Genomic DNA, 15897 nt, shown 5'->3' on the forward strand with positions numbered 1-15897 from the left:
CATTGCTATTTCTGAGAAAATGCTTCTGCTAAGTTTCACTTCCCAAGGTTGGATTTTGCTTCACTAATGAATAGACTGTTCTTATTAATGCATACCTTTCTCACTAGATACAGGCCTTCTCTCACTTGTCTGGTGACAGACCCGCCTGGAGTAACCTTGGACTTTGTAACCTTGTAAGAAATGAGCTCTGAGATTGGTTCTTTTCTCGTATCTCATTGCTTTGCAGCGCCTGCCAAGAAAATTCCACTATGGGCGTGTTCTAGCCCAGTTACGAAATGTATATAATGTATCTTTATGCTTGTCGATTTCAGTCCCTCTGCAGCACTCATAGAGACTGGGCAGACTGGCCTCCACTCTGAGTGTACCTGAATAAACTGATATTGGTTTTGTATTCTCTACTGTATGAACAACTCTTTATTTGGTATGGAAGGCTGAGAGGTGGTCATTAGTGACCCAGGTAACCCGAATCAGTTAATTTCCTTCACCATGAGCTTCAGCTTTCACGAGGCAGCTTCAGATACTGAGATGCTCAGGAAAATCTCCGTACTGCCGGGCAATGCTGCATTTTGCAGCGCTTAAAGGTATACTAAAAGGCGGCAATGCTTCAACATGTGTTCTGCTCCACTCCTCCCAGCCCATTGCACACACGCTTTAGGCCGCAGTACCTGTGCCGTTGCTGTTCCCTGTAATCCAGACTTGTTCCAGGCACTTCACCTCTGACCTCACCTGGAGCAGGAGAGGGTTGGGGAAGACCGGGAGTGTTGCGAGAGATGGACATTAACATTATCTGTCTTTAGAAATCTTCAGCTTTCGTGTTGCTTCTCCCTCGGCCTGTCTGTAGGGAAACTGAAGGTCTGCCATAGGTGGCGATAGCATTTGGCACTAAAAATGTAAACATATAACAGTGGCCACACCCTGCCGTTCTCCACAGTCATCACTTAGATAAGAATGCCACAACGGGGTTACGTGAATGATTGAAACCTGGCACTGCACAGTGCTGGTCAAATGAGTGAAAGGTAAAGCGTGCTCTCCGGCAAAAATAAACATTACGTTTCCCTGCAGACCTTTAACACATGATAAGCCACAAAATATAGTTGGCTTTCTTTTTCTCACAGCTTTTTCACAAAAATAAATTCTTTATTCACACTAACCCAAGTTCTTTAGTTCAATAAAAGTTTATTGGTCATAATGAAAGGTATAAATACATAATACAGTAAAGGAAGTATGGGGGAAACAAAAAGGGGGAAGGGAAAGGAGAATCTAGGAAGGGAAAGCAAAATACAATGTAAATATGGAAATAACAACAGCAAGCTTGTCAAGAACAGTAAAAGTGAAGGAAAGGGTACATCAAATATAAAATACAAGTAAATGCAAATGAGATTATGCAAGTAAGCATGTTAAAAAAGAAAAAAGGAATGAAAAAAAAGGGCATCAAGGGGGTTTAGAAACTTCCTGCTGGGCAGGTCGTGGGCGATAGGAACGAGTTGTACAATTATCCAAATACATCGTAACAGGGAGCCATAAATCAACACGTTTAGCTGCCAACTGGGCAGGAAAAACAAAAGCTGCATCAAGTCTGTGATTATGACAAACATTGTACCACCATGCTTTGAAAGTAATAGTAGAAGAAGACTTCCAATTAATAGTTATTTGTTGAAATGCAACAGCCAGTAATAAGTCAACAACACGAACATAGAGGTCAGTTTTGTCCCCAACAAGGAGAAAGACTACCCAAAAAAACATGGGTAGGGGAAAAAGGGATACTAGTATGAAAAAGAACATTGATTTGTGCCCAGACCTGCAACCAAAAGGCATGTACATTCTTACAAAGGAACAGCATATAAAAAAAGAGTTGCATTGGGTGAGGAGCAGGACCAGCATATATCGGGTGTGGTAGGGAACCGTTTGTGAAGGGTAAATGGAGTAAGGAGATGTCGATTATATATGAAAAATAGAGATTGAGTCAAGGATGCCGATCTAGAAGTTTTGCGAACCTAAGTCCAAATCTTGTTCCACAAGAATAATGGCCATGATATAGAAAGGTCATTTTCCCAGTGCTCCTCCACCGTGGACTTGGGTCTGGGGAATGTATGTGCATGGAGGTGCTTGTAAATAACAGAGGCTTTAGGAAAAGTTTGCAGAATAGAGTGAAGTTGGATGGAGTGAAGTTGGGGAGTGGGATCAGGTGAAGTAGAGGAGGGGGATGCCAACAAGAGATTCGTATAGGCCTCCATGACCGTTACTTTAAGGAGGAGATACTTGGGAGCAAAGGAGGATGGTAACTGAAAGGCGGAACGCAAAGCGTGGAAAGACATGAAGGTGGAAGGTGAAAAGAGCTGCGATATCCAAATCAGTCCCTTAGACCTCCAAGAACTCCAGTAAATGGGTTTACCTCGAATTAAAAGGTATTTATTGTGCCAGATAGTGGACGAGAGGAAATCGGCAACGTTCGTAGGGGGGGGGGGGGGTTTAGCAGATAAGAGTTTGACAGTGAATTTATGAATAGGAGTAGGGATCGAGAGGGGTTTACGAGAGAAAGAAATATATTCAGCAAAAGAGAAAGGGGAAAGGAAAAGGCGCTCAACCTTGGTCCATAGAGGAGAGGGGGAATCAGGATCCTGCAACCAAAAGGAGGCCTGACGCAACAAAAAAGCCTTATGGTAAGCCGGAAAGTCGGGAAAATTAACACCTCCTTCAGAGGTGGAGCGAATGAGTCTAGCAAGGGACATTCTAGGTTTCGCTTTATGCCACAAAAAGGAGGACAAAACCGAGTTGATTTTCTTAAACTAACCCAAGTTCTGATGCAGTGTGTTTTGCAATTTTTGTTCACATAAAAATAAGCATCTGTTTGTTGTCACCCTGGGAAAAGGTCGAAGTACTCTGGTTTCGGAATGTAGAAATCTGTTTCTCACTTAAGTTTCACTCAGCTGCCTTGCTATAACAAGCATTTGCAATGCAATAGGTGTTGCATTTACACGCGTTTAAGCTATTGGTATTGTAATGACAATGCCTTTTTTATGTTTTAAAAACCAAAACATAAATAAAAGGCATTGTCATTTACAATGCCAAATTGCTGAAACTCGCGAAAACGCGAGACCAAGTGCATTGCTAAACCAAGTGCATTGCTAATGCTTGTTTCCCATTGATATAAAATCCCTCTCAGGAAAAAACTTTGAGAGGTTTGTACACATATAAACGGGAGATTGACAAGGCCACCTCTCGGAAGAGCGCAGTATTACACCTAACTGCCTTTCATACCAGAGAGCATGATGAAAGCCTATTATAAAGCAATTACAGAGCTATTCATACAAGCCATTGGAAGCATGCTATTTATCTTTTTTTTACATAATAATTCAGTCTCCTTAGAGACTGTCAAAAATTGCAATGGCGACTATATTTCAAATCGCCACAGCGGGGTATTGGGTAAAGTTTTCAATAAGCGCGCCTCGGTTAAACCTCATTGGCTACGATACTGCCACTGCGCAAAGCTAGCGAATACATTGTGAACTACAAGGCCGCTTGTCGTATTACCTTATGTTACAGAGAGCAAGTAAACTATGTATCGGTCTTGAGGTATCAGTATAGTACTGTTGACTTTCGGCAGACAAAGTAATAAATGTGGTAGCGTTATATTTCCAATTTCGATCAGCTCTCTGGTCCCAAAGGTTTCCCTGAGATGCGCAGAGGACTCTGGGAAATTGCATGGCAAGTAGCTTGTTGGACCAAGCACTAGACTAGTTCCGGTGTTTGATTTTTTTTTGCTTGTTGCAACTGGTGCGGTGTAGAAATGGAAGCATCAGCATCGTCACGGGCACGCAGTCTGTAACTATTAAAAGGAGGCGTGGAAATAATTTAACGATGATAATGTTGGAATTTTTTCGATATAGCTCTCACTGCAGGTGTGTCGTTTCTCTGAGCTATACTGTTGAATTTGCAGCATTTCAGTCTCAGATTTAAGAGATACAATTTTGGCTTCACTGTTTTCGGATCATTACTCCTCCAGATGTAATATTCAAGAGACTCGTTAAATTAAAACGGTATATATTATTAACCACACTAGAGAAATATCTGTGGTTTTGATTGAGATATGGTAAGTAGCTCGTCAGTTAGCGCAGTACACTAGTTACGGTGCTGGGGCAGATCGGTAAGCCCCCTGGCGCCGCCGGTGCTTCACTTTTAATATGGGGGAAAAGTGACGTACCGGCTACGCAGGAGGCTTGTAAATAAGCCCCATTGTGTTCATCAAGGCACTCAACCGCATCTCGCGCACTACAATCTCCATACAGCAGCGAAGAGGTACAGCTATCAATGTTACATCTTCTTAATATGGCGGCTGTGATGACCCAGAGATACCCTATTCAGTCAGAAAACGGACATCAACACGCGTGCCTTGTTCTGTTTCTCACAAACCCGGCGGCCATCTTGTGGTATCCTACGTGGTACGGTATATGTAGGGTAAATAAACTACAGTTATTCTTGTGTGGTTAATAACGTTCCGTTTTATTATAATTATTATCTTATATATATGTGCTCTGATGTTGGAGTAGTGATCTGAAACCATAACGCTGAAATTATATGCCCTAAACCTGATGCTGAAATGCTGCAAATTCAACTGCCTAGCTCCTTAAAACAGCACATCTGTGGTAAATCCTGTACCGACAACTGTTGCTATTATTTATATTTAGTTAAATTACTGCCTCGTCTCCACTGGTATACAATTAAAGTTAGGGGTGCCCGTGACGACGTAGCTTCTTCTATTTCTACAACACACCGGCGAGCAACCCTGATCACAAGAAGCTCAATGGGGTCTATTTACTGGAGGGGCGCAATGCACCCTGGGAAAGTTTGTGCGTGAGTTGTATAACCCATTTCACACTCAACCGGTTTTATGAGGTACTTACCGTCCCAACTCGTAGAAGACTGCTGTAGAGGTTAGTGACATGCCGGGTTCATAAACGGGCTACTTCTGCTATGCACGGTGGGAATTGTTTCTGCGGGAAAGCAGGTAGTTGCTTGTTAGGGACAAGGGCTCTGCCCTATAGCAGGCATCCCATGTCAAAAAGGAAGATCATCCTGGAGTCATTCTGGACTCATCTGATGATTACAGTCAGGCTATTCCTTCAATTATCTGGGAAAGTCATCCTGAAGTATGCCTGTAGGACAAAAAATGTAAATGTGATGACGAACCTAGACTCATCACAAAAACTACAGTAGGATGGTGTTCTGATGACTTCTACTGGCAGGGAGTGATTACCTTTTATAACTCCACGAATACTAATTGACAACTTCAGGATGAGTGAGAATTACTCCAGGATGGGTTCTAGCTAATTTAAGGATGGCTGTCAATTATTCCAGGATGATCCTATAACCAAGTGGATTACTCTGGAATGATCCCATGACAATTTCTGGATGAGTGTGGCTTATTCCTGGATGATCCTATGACAGCTTCAGGATGGCTATTGATTACATCAGAATGGCCCCATTATATTTTCAAAATGAGTGTTGATTACTCTAAGATGACATGGTGAAAGGGAGGCATCTTTTTGTCCTTGATAGTTGGATTTAAGCGGGGACTCCAAGACAAGTTCATTTTCACGGTCTGATGCGTCATTTTTAGTTGTGGATTTTTGATGAAGGACACTAGCCATCCCTGCTAAAAGGGCCAGGTTTTCAAGTTTCTGCAAACTCATCCACGAACTTGCATCACCAGGGTGAGAAGTTGTGCTTTCAGCATGAGCTTTGTTACCAACTCTTATATAATCCAGTCCACTCTGCTTGGCTTTTTTGTCCTTGCATCTTTTCTCTGCAATTTCTTCCTCTTGTAGTTCGCGTAACCCAAGTCTACCAGCGCTTCCCCGATTGCCACAGTCCATTAACATCTGCTTTTCCTCCAGTGCCCTTTGAAGTAACACCTGTTTTAGACCCTCTGTTGTGCCAGAATAGCTTGCAATTATCTCTTGAAAAATATCCTGAATCATTACGTTTCTTCACTAAAAAAAAGCAAGAGAAAAAAATATATATTTACATATAAACTTCAAAACAGATAACACATTGACCACTTGCAATATATCTTCACGCTCTAGCCAGAATATATAAATAAAGAGGTATTGATAATAAAGGACAAATGTACAATCTATCCATAACCAAGTAAGTAAGTTTTCCTTAATCAGACCCCCCAGGATATAGCGGCATGGATTAGCAAATTTAGCGGCACAAATATGGAAATTTAGCGGCACAAATATGGAAATTTAGCGGCATTTTTGCGGCACTTTATTTTACTCATAATCATTCATTTTCAGCCTCAAATCCTGGAGGGTCTGTACAGTGCATTACACAAGTGGGGGGAGGGGATAGGCAGTGCCTAGGACTGGACTATCAGCGTGTCATCCCCTGTGAGGGTGCTCTTGCAATGTCGCCTTGTGGTACCCGCCAGTGACGCCACCCACAGCATTGTTCAGACGGCCTGTGCTGTCTACCATAGAATTTGTATTCGAACCCCTAACCTGCCAATATATATTTCTATAGCACCAGACTGCCCAAGCTTTTTTTTGGGGGGGGGGGGGATTGGGGGCGGGTTGGGGATTTCACTGCGGTGGGGGCTCATTTTGTGGATGGGGACCTGTATGTACCTCTAAATAAAGTAAGCAAAACAAATGGTTTTAAAGCCTTCTTTAAAACCATTTGGTTTTTCATTGTTTACTTACAAATGCCCGGTAACCAGCCAACCAGGGAGCCCATTGGCACGGTTACCTACCTGCAATCTGACGACGAGGGAGATGGGGCCTCATGTTCGAGCTTCGGTGTCAGCACGATATTTTGTAATTATTTAAAATTAATTATTATCCCCCTTGCCCACACAAATATAATTGAAAGAAAAAAACAGCAATCCTAGCAATTTTGATGGGGTGGTGGGGGGCGCACCTTTGCAAATAGCTCATTTGGTGCATTTTTAGTCTGCAAGCTGTTACTTGTAGTCCCGTTTAACCCTTTATAAATTCACAGCTTCAAGTAGAAAACACCTGTACCAGGTGAGCTATTCAGACATAGACCTGGGAAACTTGACAGCTCTGTAGCAGTCAGAGGACCCACATGTCTGTTTCCTACTGGATAGTTTTGGAACTAATTGAAACAATTACTGGGCTTGGATTTGCTTTTATACATTTTAGGTGAAAATGCTAGGTATTTCTAGAAGCCTGTCTTTACGAGGACAGCCCCCGCAGCAGTTCAGAACATCTTTGCTTTTACACCGTTCACATCTTGCAATTCATTCCTTTATTTGTCAATATAAGGAGATTTAAAAATAGCATCTTTACCGTCAATTGCCAACTTTTTATTGTTACTTCTCTTTAACTATAAGCACGTGTGTCGCCCCAGAGGGTGATTGCTTGTTCCCCCTGGAGCCGGTATTTGAGAGGGTGTTGATGCTTTGTTTGGGGTTCACACGAGCAGCCGTCGAGATGTGTGGATTTATGCGCTGGGCAGGCTCCTATTTCCGGGCACAGGGGGAGGCGCACAGTTGCAAGGCCCTCGCCCCACCGACTGCACCGCTTATTTGCCTTTAAATGAACCACTGTGCACAAACACCCAGCACGGCCCCAAGAGGACACCGCCCGTGGTTTCCTTCTGTTTCTTGCTGCGCCTGAAGCATCTCTGTTTCTGTAGGAGAGGCAAGAAAGGTTTCCCGTTCGACAAGGGTGCGAATCAGAACCAAACCTGGGATGGTGCTGCGGGCGGGCACACCAGAGGAGCGAAGCAGACTTCCAGGCCTGTAAGGCACAGCCCAGCTATCACCAAGATGGTGTAAAACAGTGTATTGTTAATCTATTAGTAGTCTTCGTTTCATCTATCCACGCGTGACCCAAGTTATCAGAAACGCTACACCATGCTCACTATTTGTGCGGAACAGTCACTGTATTCATTCCAAATTTAAATGGCATTTTAAAAGTTGTAAAAGTATATCTTGCACAGTGAAATTCATTCACACAATATAACTACACTAGAATCACTTTACACCAAGTTTTGCAAAGTTTGGCAGCCAGGAAGCAACTCTTTTATGGCTGCACGGCGCCACCTAGTGACGTGTGTGCCACGTGCAACCAATAAGAAGCCTTCTTTATTTCCTTTCTTTAGGGAGACGCTTTTTAGCGGCCAAATCAGCAAATATCGCGGCCATCGCGCTAATCTGCCGATTTCGCGGTTTTTTCGTGAATCGCGAAATCGCGAAATGCTGGAGGGTCTGCTTAATAGACAGTACACACTGTAAGCCTGAACTTGAACCTCCTGAAAAAAAGTTTCCTAAATAAAATAGGTTTATCCAAAAATGGCTGCCTTATAGTAGTGCCACAAGCTAAACGTTTCAGTCCTTTTCATAAGTGTTACATTTGTCTCTGGAGAGCAATCCAAGGCATAAGTGGGGACATGCATGTTCATTTTTACTGTCTATTATTGGATTAATTAATCACAAATGTAGGTTTTTACTGAAACAGGTTGGTAATTCGTACCGTTATCCTGCAGTTGCAAACTTATTATAAAGGTTTACTTATTGTGCTTACCAGATGATTGGAACAGTATCATAGCTTTAAAATCTCTCTCTTCGGTGATCGGCCGACCAGCTTCATCTAGATTTTCGACCAGCCATTTACAAAGAACTTCCCCGGGATTGTCCAAAAGCAGGAAGTCACCATCTTATCAAACACACACAGAATGATCGCAAGTGAAAAACAGGACGTTGAATGAAACCATGATTATGCCCTGCTAGATATAAAAATCAGGAATTAGTTTGTGTGTGGTTTAAGTTTCAGAGGTAAAATACAAAGCATATCAAACTGATTAACAGAATTAATTGGAGAAAAGCACCCCAAAAAGTACACTGACCTGGTGCAATTTCTATCTAATATGCCTAGATTTTGGACTACAAAGCAGTGTTTGGGCATGCACTTAAGGCAATTGAGGAAATTACCTAATAATCAACTTTATTTTTGGAGAGCCAGAGTGTATGCTTAGGTCTTGCTGCTCAGGACAAATAGTAATAGCAAAGTAGAGGCATTATGAGAGAAATAGAAGAACTATCAATAAGTGAACTTTCACACTGGGGTTTGTGACGGGAAATCAAGTTACCTATCCCCACAGATGCATAGAGAGTCAGATGCCTGCTACCCTCTGCCCACCGGCACCCCCAACATGAAAGGACAAGCGTTAAAAATGCAATAGGTTTCACCTTTTATTAACCCCTTCGACGCTCATGACGAGCTGGGCTCGTCATGAGGTAGCCTCCTCGCACGCTCATGACGAGCCCAGCTCGTCATGAATAATGGGTTTTTTTAAAAACGAGCACAGGGGCAGAATTTCGCTAGCGCTCATGTGGTTAAGCAAAAGATATTAGCTTTGCTAGTAGTATTGTACGTTAATTGTGCAATATGTAATATAAATGAAACAAAAAAGGCATTACAATGGCAAATACATAAAGCAAAAGCATTGGCATAGCCAATAGGTCTCCCCTCTGGGACCTCATAAGTGTTTTGTCAGAGGTGTTTGAAAGTTTGGTAAGAGTTGCAATTTAACATAAAGGGATCCCATACCTCGTTGACACATGCAGTACCCGCAGTTCAAACGAGAAGAGGGCATGGGGAAACCTCTTATAATATCTCAATCAATGGCGAAGGCACGCGTTACTGTAACTTGTGCGTGCTTTCACCGCATAAATATTTAACACATGATCCAAGGCAGAGAAGGAGAAAGAGAAAGAGAGCGAAAAAGAGAGAAAGAGAGAAAAACAGAGAGAGAGCGAAAAAGAGAGAGAGAAAAAGAGAGAGAAAAAGAGAGAGAGAGAAAAAGAGAGAGAGAAAAAGAGAGAGAGAAAAAGAGAGAGAGAGAGAAAAAGAGAGAGAGAAAAAGAGAGAGAGAGAGAAAAAGAGAGAGAGAAAAAGAGAGAGAAAGAGAAGAGAGAGAAAGAGAGAGAGAAAAAGAGAAAGAGAGAAAAAGAGAGAAAAACAGAGAGAAAAACGGAGAGAGAGAGAAAAAGAGAGAGAAAAAGCGAGGAAAAACGGAGAGAGAGAGAAAAAGAGAGAGAGAGAAAAAGCGAGAGAGAAAGTGAGAGAGAGAAAGAGAGAGAGAGAAAGAGCAAAAAAGAGAGAGAGAGAGAGAGAGAGAGAAAAAGAGAGAGAAAGAGAGAGAGAAAGAGAGAGAGAAAAAGAGAGAGAAAAAGAGAGAAAAAGAGAGAGAAAAAGAGAGAGAGAGAGAGAAAGAGGCACAGAAAGAGGCACAGAGAGAAAGAGAGAGAAAGGGAGGCACAGAGAGAGAGAGGGAGGCACAGAGAGAAAGAGAGAGAGAGGGAGGCACAGAGAGAAAGAGAGAGAGGGGGAGGCACAGAGAGAAAGAGAGAGAGGGGGAGGCACAGAGAGAGAGGGGGAGGCACAGAGAGAAAGAGAGAGAGGGGGAGGCACAGAGAGAGAGGGGGAGGCACAGAGAGAGAGGGGGAGGCACAGAGAGAGAGAGGGAGGCACAGAGAGAGAGAGGGAGGCACAGAGAGAGAGAGGGAGGCACAGAGAGAGAGAGAGGGAGGCACAGAGAGAGAGAGGGAGGCACAGAGAGAGAGAGGGAGGCACAGAGAGAGAGAGGGGGAGGCACAGAGAGAGAGAGAGAGACACACAAACAGGGAATACGTAATTGGCCTCGTCTCAATAATATATACAAACGAGTTAAAAACATTGCATGCACATGGAACGAAACCAGAATGATAGCCAGTTTTGCAAAAGTAGATATTGCAAGAGGTTGGAATGCGTCGGACTAAGTTTCCTAAATAGGGCGCAAACCTCAATCGCCACAGGCAACCAGCCCTTTCAATTACACAAATAGCCAACAAAATAAGGAACCAGCATTACAACAGCTAAGTTATTTGAAGCATTTATCCTTATGCTTTGAAACGCATCCATGAAAACTGCCAGTGTTTTAGAAGATGTGCAGCTCTGCACACTACACAGCTTGGGGAACGTGACCAGGATTCAACAATAGAGCACACATTCATTTAGTAATGAAAGCTCACTACAAGTTGCAAGGACACAAGTAATGCTCAACAATATACAGTATTCACATAAATAAATGTGTTTAGCCTTCTTTGATTGACCACTTTTCAGTAGATCGAAAAGTGTTCCATTTGGTCGAGAATCTTGAATACACGCAGGTGCTCTTGGAACCAACACGGGACCTACAATACACGGGCAGTCATTTATTTTTCCTTACGCCGAAGAACTTGCTGTAAAACTCATTTTTTAGGCTTTTTGCAATTGTTCACAACTTACACAGGCACGCACTACATCACACATACACAAAAATACACATGCTCAAACACAAAAGGTGCATACTAAACAAGCAGGCAGGCTGATACAGACAAACATTGCACACACATTGCAACGCAGGCGTTCATTAGAACTCGTCCGAAGCACACACATGCAGGGAGCTGCGTCTGAATTTGGCCCCTTAATGAAAACTCGTGCTTTCCGACAAACGGGGCAGCTGGGACCGAGAGCGGAGGATGGATGCTGCTCTTGTTTAAGAAAGGCAGCGCTATGAATGGGGGCTCTGACCCGGGATGGGGGCGTGCAGCTCGCCCCTATGGACTAACATCTACCCACTGGTAGCAGCTGCGCCAATCCATCTGTCCCTTTCATGGCCACTGCACTCACGGCGGCCCTTCGTTCTTGCCGCGGAACAATGACGTCACTTCCGGCGCTCCCGGAAGTGCGCAGGCTTTTGCAAGCGGAATCCTCCGGCTTCAGGTCTATGCGAAGTTGAGAGAACTGCTACTCTCCAGTGAGGGCCTGAGGTTCGAGTCCCGGCCGGCGGTTTACAGTAGGTGATTTTGGCGTTGTGTGCGAGGCAGCTGTGCTTTTTTAAAATGTATTTTAGTGTGGTGATGGAGTGAATTCGGCAGTCACCACGACGACAAAGCTTGTTTTCCTTTGCAAGACCTATTCCTCGGGCCTTGAGCAGGTCTGTCCGCAGTTGTTTCGTGAGTCTAACCATCGGATTCCACTAAACGATGTGTTTATGGAAATACTCCATGAAGGAAGTGCAGCCGGGGGGTACAGAACAGGCGCGCAACACCCGCTGGACTCACCGGGCTTCAGCCCCCCCCCCCCCCCCTCGTGCGCGGCAGCCCGGGATGAACCCGACCGGAAGTTTTTTCTTGACTATTGAAGACGTCGTCCAGACAACTCCTCACAACAAACTTGTCTTAGAGAACGAGTCCTGGAAAAATTTGAACTACTTACTTTAGGACCCTCTTTGGACCGACGAGATATTACCGAGCCCTGACGAAGTTCCAATGGAACGAAACACGTTGGCTGAGGTTTTAAAAGATTGAAAAGAATAAAGGACACTTTTTTGGACAAACTTGGAAGCTATCTTGAATCTTATTATTTGGTGCACCGTCTTTTCTTACATTAACTTTGGCATCTGCTCTGCAGTGGAGCACTTGTGCGGCGAGCTCTGGACGTGTTGTGCACAACCTATGGACTAACAGTTTTACTTTTGAAATTGAGGTGCTCGACCTTGGTCAGCCGCACAGTTTGTTTCAAATAGTACATGCCAGATTACTTGCTTGCTTCTGATAAATTGCAGTACTTTCCAAAAGAATGTATTGCACCTCTGCTGAGAAGTGCAAGTTCTCTCTTTCAAAATGAAGAAGTGCAGGCAATCAGTACCTGACAGTACCCGTCCATTTAAAGCACTGGTCACCGGGGTTAAGATTAGTGGCCTCTGATATCCCACAACCCATCCTCATAGGTGCCAAGTTTTCAGACCGCTTATGTGTGAAATTTCTATTGTTTTCAACTTGTGTGTGAGTGACATTCTGCTGTCAGATGTGTGACACGTCAACACTTTCTTGCAAGTAAATCAAAGCAATGACCAGTGTCTGGGTGCCTTTCAATGAATTTTCTGTTATTGCATTACACAACAGTGAACATACACAAGCCAGACCTAATGGCGTTATCAATGCTTGTTAGCAGTATTAACCAAATGAGCAAAAACAATGTATTTGTTGTGAATAATCTTAATTGAAAATTATTACATCATGAACATATTGGAGTTTGAATGCAATATGACTAGAGTCTGTTAAAGCGGTATCTTCTGAATGTATCTCTCGTTCTCCCCTTCACATCACCCTCTTCTACAGTCACTCACGGTTGGCCACTTATGCCTTTTTTCGCCCCACATCTTTCAGAATCCTCTACCAGGGCTGATTGGCTCAACTGAGTAGGCTTCCCAGGCTCAAGGTGGCAATGCACTCCACTTTCAGACTTTTGTTCTTGTGGTGACAGCTGGGCTGCTTTTAGGTGGTTGTATGGCAGTGCAACACATGCAACTACCATGAATGCCTTTACTACGCCATCAGTACAGCGCATGTATCATTACCACTCATGCATTTACAGCACTCATTTTTACCACGCATATGGTTTTACCACACATATTTCATTGTAATGGCTTGTTTGCTAAACACATATGCATGGTAAAAATTAACACAGTAACAGTTAAACACACTCCACCACGCTGCCGGTACTTACCTTTGTCGTGTTTCAACTTCACTCATCAAAGCGAGGACTGACCAGAAGAGCTCCATGCAAATGGTGACTGTTTCTCAGGCAGCTGGACAGTGGAGAACGGAGCCCCGAGACAAGGCCTGACTGGTTCTCGGAGAGTGGAGGTCGGAGCCTCGAGACTAGGGGTCATAGAGGTGCTTGACACAAAGGCTGGTCTTTCGGACCCTGATGCTTATGATAAGGCAACGCCCTGTAAATACTTTTGAAAATGCCCCCCCCCTGTAAATCCACATCTGGAACAATGAAGTGCGGAGTGGAGCTGGCCAGGGGTAACCCCTTTACAGCCCTCAGAGCTTCTGATTCCTCTTGCCAGACCAGCTGTAATGCTAAAGTAAATAAGAAACAAAGACGACAACCAAAACAACCATTACAACGTGATCATCAACGCATTTTGGGGCATATTATCAACAAACTGCGATAAATATCGCAGAGCGCCCTCCGCGTGTTTTTTTTCTATCGCTGGATTTCATCGCTGAGTTAGCGCAGTATTATCAACACTTATCTCAAAGGCGATTAGCAATCCAGCGACCGCAGGAATAGTGCGGGAAATCCAGCAATATTTTTTGAGCGATAATGAAAACCTAGTTGATACGCCCCTGTGGCCTTAGCCTTCCAAACAACCTCCCATTATTAAGATGGCTAAGTCAACTTTATAGCAGGATTTAAATTCCTGCGATAAAGGGGGCCTAGCGCGATTATTATCATCGCTTCGCTGGTCTGCTGCCGGCTTGATAATATCGCGAAGCCGTGTTAGGAAGTTCTCCCATGCTGTTTTACTCAGGAATGCCTACTTTGCATGTCATTAGGGATGGCATGCAGGGCGATAAAAAAGCGGCAGCAATCGCGCGAAAACATGCGCTAACAAGGGTTAGCGCGAGCTTCCTAATAGTGCAATGAATATCTCACCACTTTTTTTGGCTTTTAAAGCCAAAAAAGCGGTGATATGGCCCTGGATAATATGCTGCTATGTCCTTTACCATGAATCCTTAGAACGAACATGCCTTTACCACGCATATTTGTGTGGTAAAGGCATGTTCGTTGTAAAAGATGTGTGGTAATAGTCATGCGTGGTTATGACCATGTTGTAATGGCTGTTAACCCTTTTAGGTGCTTCACAGTTCAGTGGTGTCATTATAGTCTGATCAGGCGCACTTCCATGTTGTGTCTTGTCCTCTCCTTTCAGTGTCAGGGATGTCGGCAATACACTTCCAGTATGTGGGAAAATAACTTCACTTCTATCTTCTGCACATGAACAGGCCAGTGGCTTTAAAAATGGAACCCACAGGTCTCCTTCACTTTGGTTTACTCGGACACCAACTGTGTGTGAAGAGGCAAACCACACACATACATATAACTACGTATGCACTGGGATGTTAATGCAAGGGGCTGGGTTGGCATGTAGCAGCGGAACTTTGCTCAAGTGGAGGGTAGTCCACAACTCATGCGAACCAGGTAATATGGTCTGGTTACACTATAGGATTAGTAAAACATGGTATGATGCCTCCACTGCTTTACATGCTAGAACCCATGACAGGAACAGTAGTCCATTCCGCTGCCAATACAGAGAGCATGATTGATGCACCTCACCAGGACCATCCTCACATCAAGGGACAGGATGGGCCTAGGCCTTCATGCACATACTAGATCAGCATAATGCTGGTGCCAGAAATCCAGAAACCAGATACCAGGCACTCGCCGTTGCTCACTCAGGGCGATGGACATAGCTGTATCTGTATAACATGCATATTTCCATACCTAAAATCCCATTATGTCTGTTCTGGTACTAGTGAGATGTAGGAATATATTCCAGGACCACTCTTTTGTAGATTTATTTTCATTGTTTGGACTGATTAAGTTACCTAATGGTGACTTTGTTACTCTCAGATTATAAACTCTTTCCCTTTATCAGTTTATCAGGTGGAATCTTAAATACTTGAAAGCTGTTCATTCAGAGCTTTTGCAACCTGATACAGCACACACATGCTTGCTTCATACACTGCTCCCCCTCTTTCATAGGTGAATGCATTTCCTCACTAATTCCTTTTTTGAAAGACGGAACCAATTGTGTGTTGGCCTGTGGCTGAGCTGTCAGTAAGAGGGTGTTGATATTAGGTAAGCCCCTCTATACAAAGAGTAACAGAGCTACCATAAAGACTTCTTTAGTCTACTCTTACACCCTGGTTCTTTTTCGCTTTCTCAACCTTGTGGGTAAATGTCACGGTAAGAGGGGATTAGAAAGCTGCATGACACAGCTTAAATCTGTGGAAAGAGATTGTTGAGAACATTTTGGCCAAACCCA

The 15897-nt window shown here is 43.7% G+C and overlaps 1 protein-coding gene, 1 long non-coding RNA gene and 1 other non-coding gene across 7 annotated transcripts in view; 1 reads left to right on the plus strand and 2 right to left on the minus strand.

Annotated features, from left to right (window-relative positions):
• Window positions 1-1159: 1159 nt before the first annotated feature.
• LOC144792569 (uncharacterized) lies at window positions 1160-11719 on the minus strand. Of its 4 annotated transcripts, none has more exons than XR_013602580.1 (3): window positions 11631-11719; window positions 8553-8754; window positions 1160-5990 (listed from the first exon to the last, which is right to left on the minus strand). It is a non-coding gene; the product is annotated as an uncharacterized LOC144792569 (long non-coding RNA). The 4 variants fall into 4 exon arrangements; XR_013602579.1 differs by having other exon boundaries at window positions 8553-8751; window positions 11631-11714; XR_013602581.1 differs by having other exon boundaries at window positions 11627-11711.
• On the minus strand, window positions 3358-3490 carry LOC144793112 (U4 spliceosomal RNA). Its single transcript, XR_013602774.1, has one exon. It is a non-coding gene; the product is annotated as a U4 spliceosomal RNA (small nuclear RNA).
• The window catches only part of SIRT4 (sirtuin 4), a 28192-nt gene continuing 24011 nt past the window's right edge, over window positions 11717-15897 (plus strand). The window contains exon 1 of one of the 2 annotated variants that reach the window (XM_078667667.1): window positions 11717-11851. The gene's annotated coding sequence lies outside the window, so the exon portion shown is untranslated. The remainder of the gene's footprint in view (window positions 11852-15897) is intronic. The other variant, XM_078667668.1, reaches the window with a different exon arrangement.

Source organism: Lissotriton helveticus, chromosome 11, assembly GCF_964261635.1.
Source record: "Lissotriton helveticus chromosome 11, aLisHel1.1, whole genome shotgun sequence".
NCBI classification, from domain to species: Eukaryota; Metazoa; Chordata; class Amphibia; order Caudata; family Salamandridae; genus Lissotriton; species Lissotriton helveticus.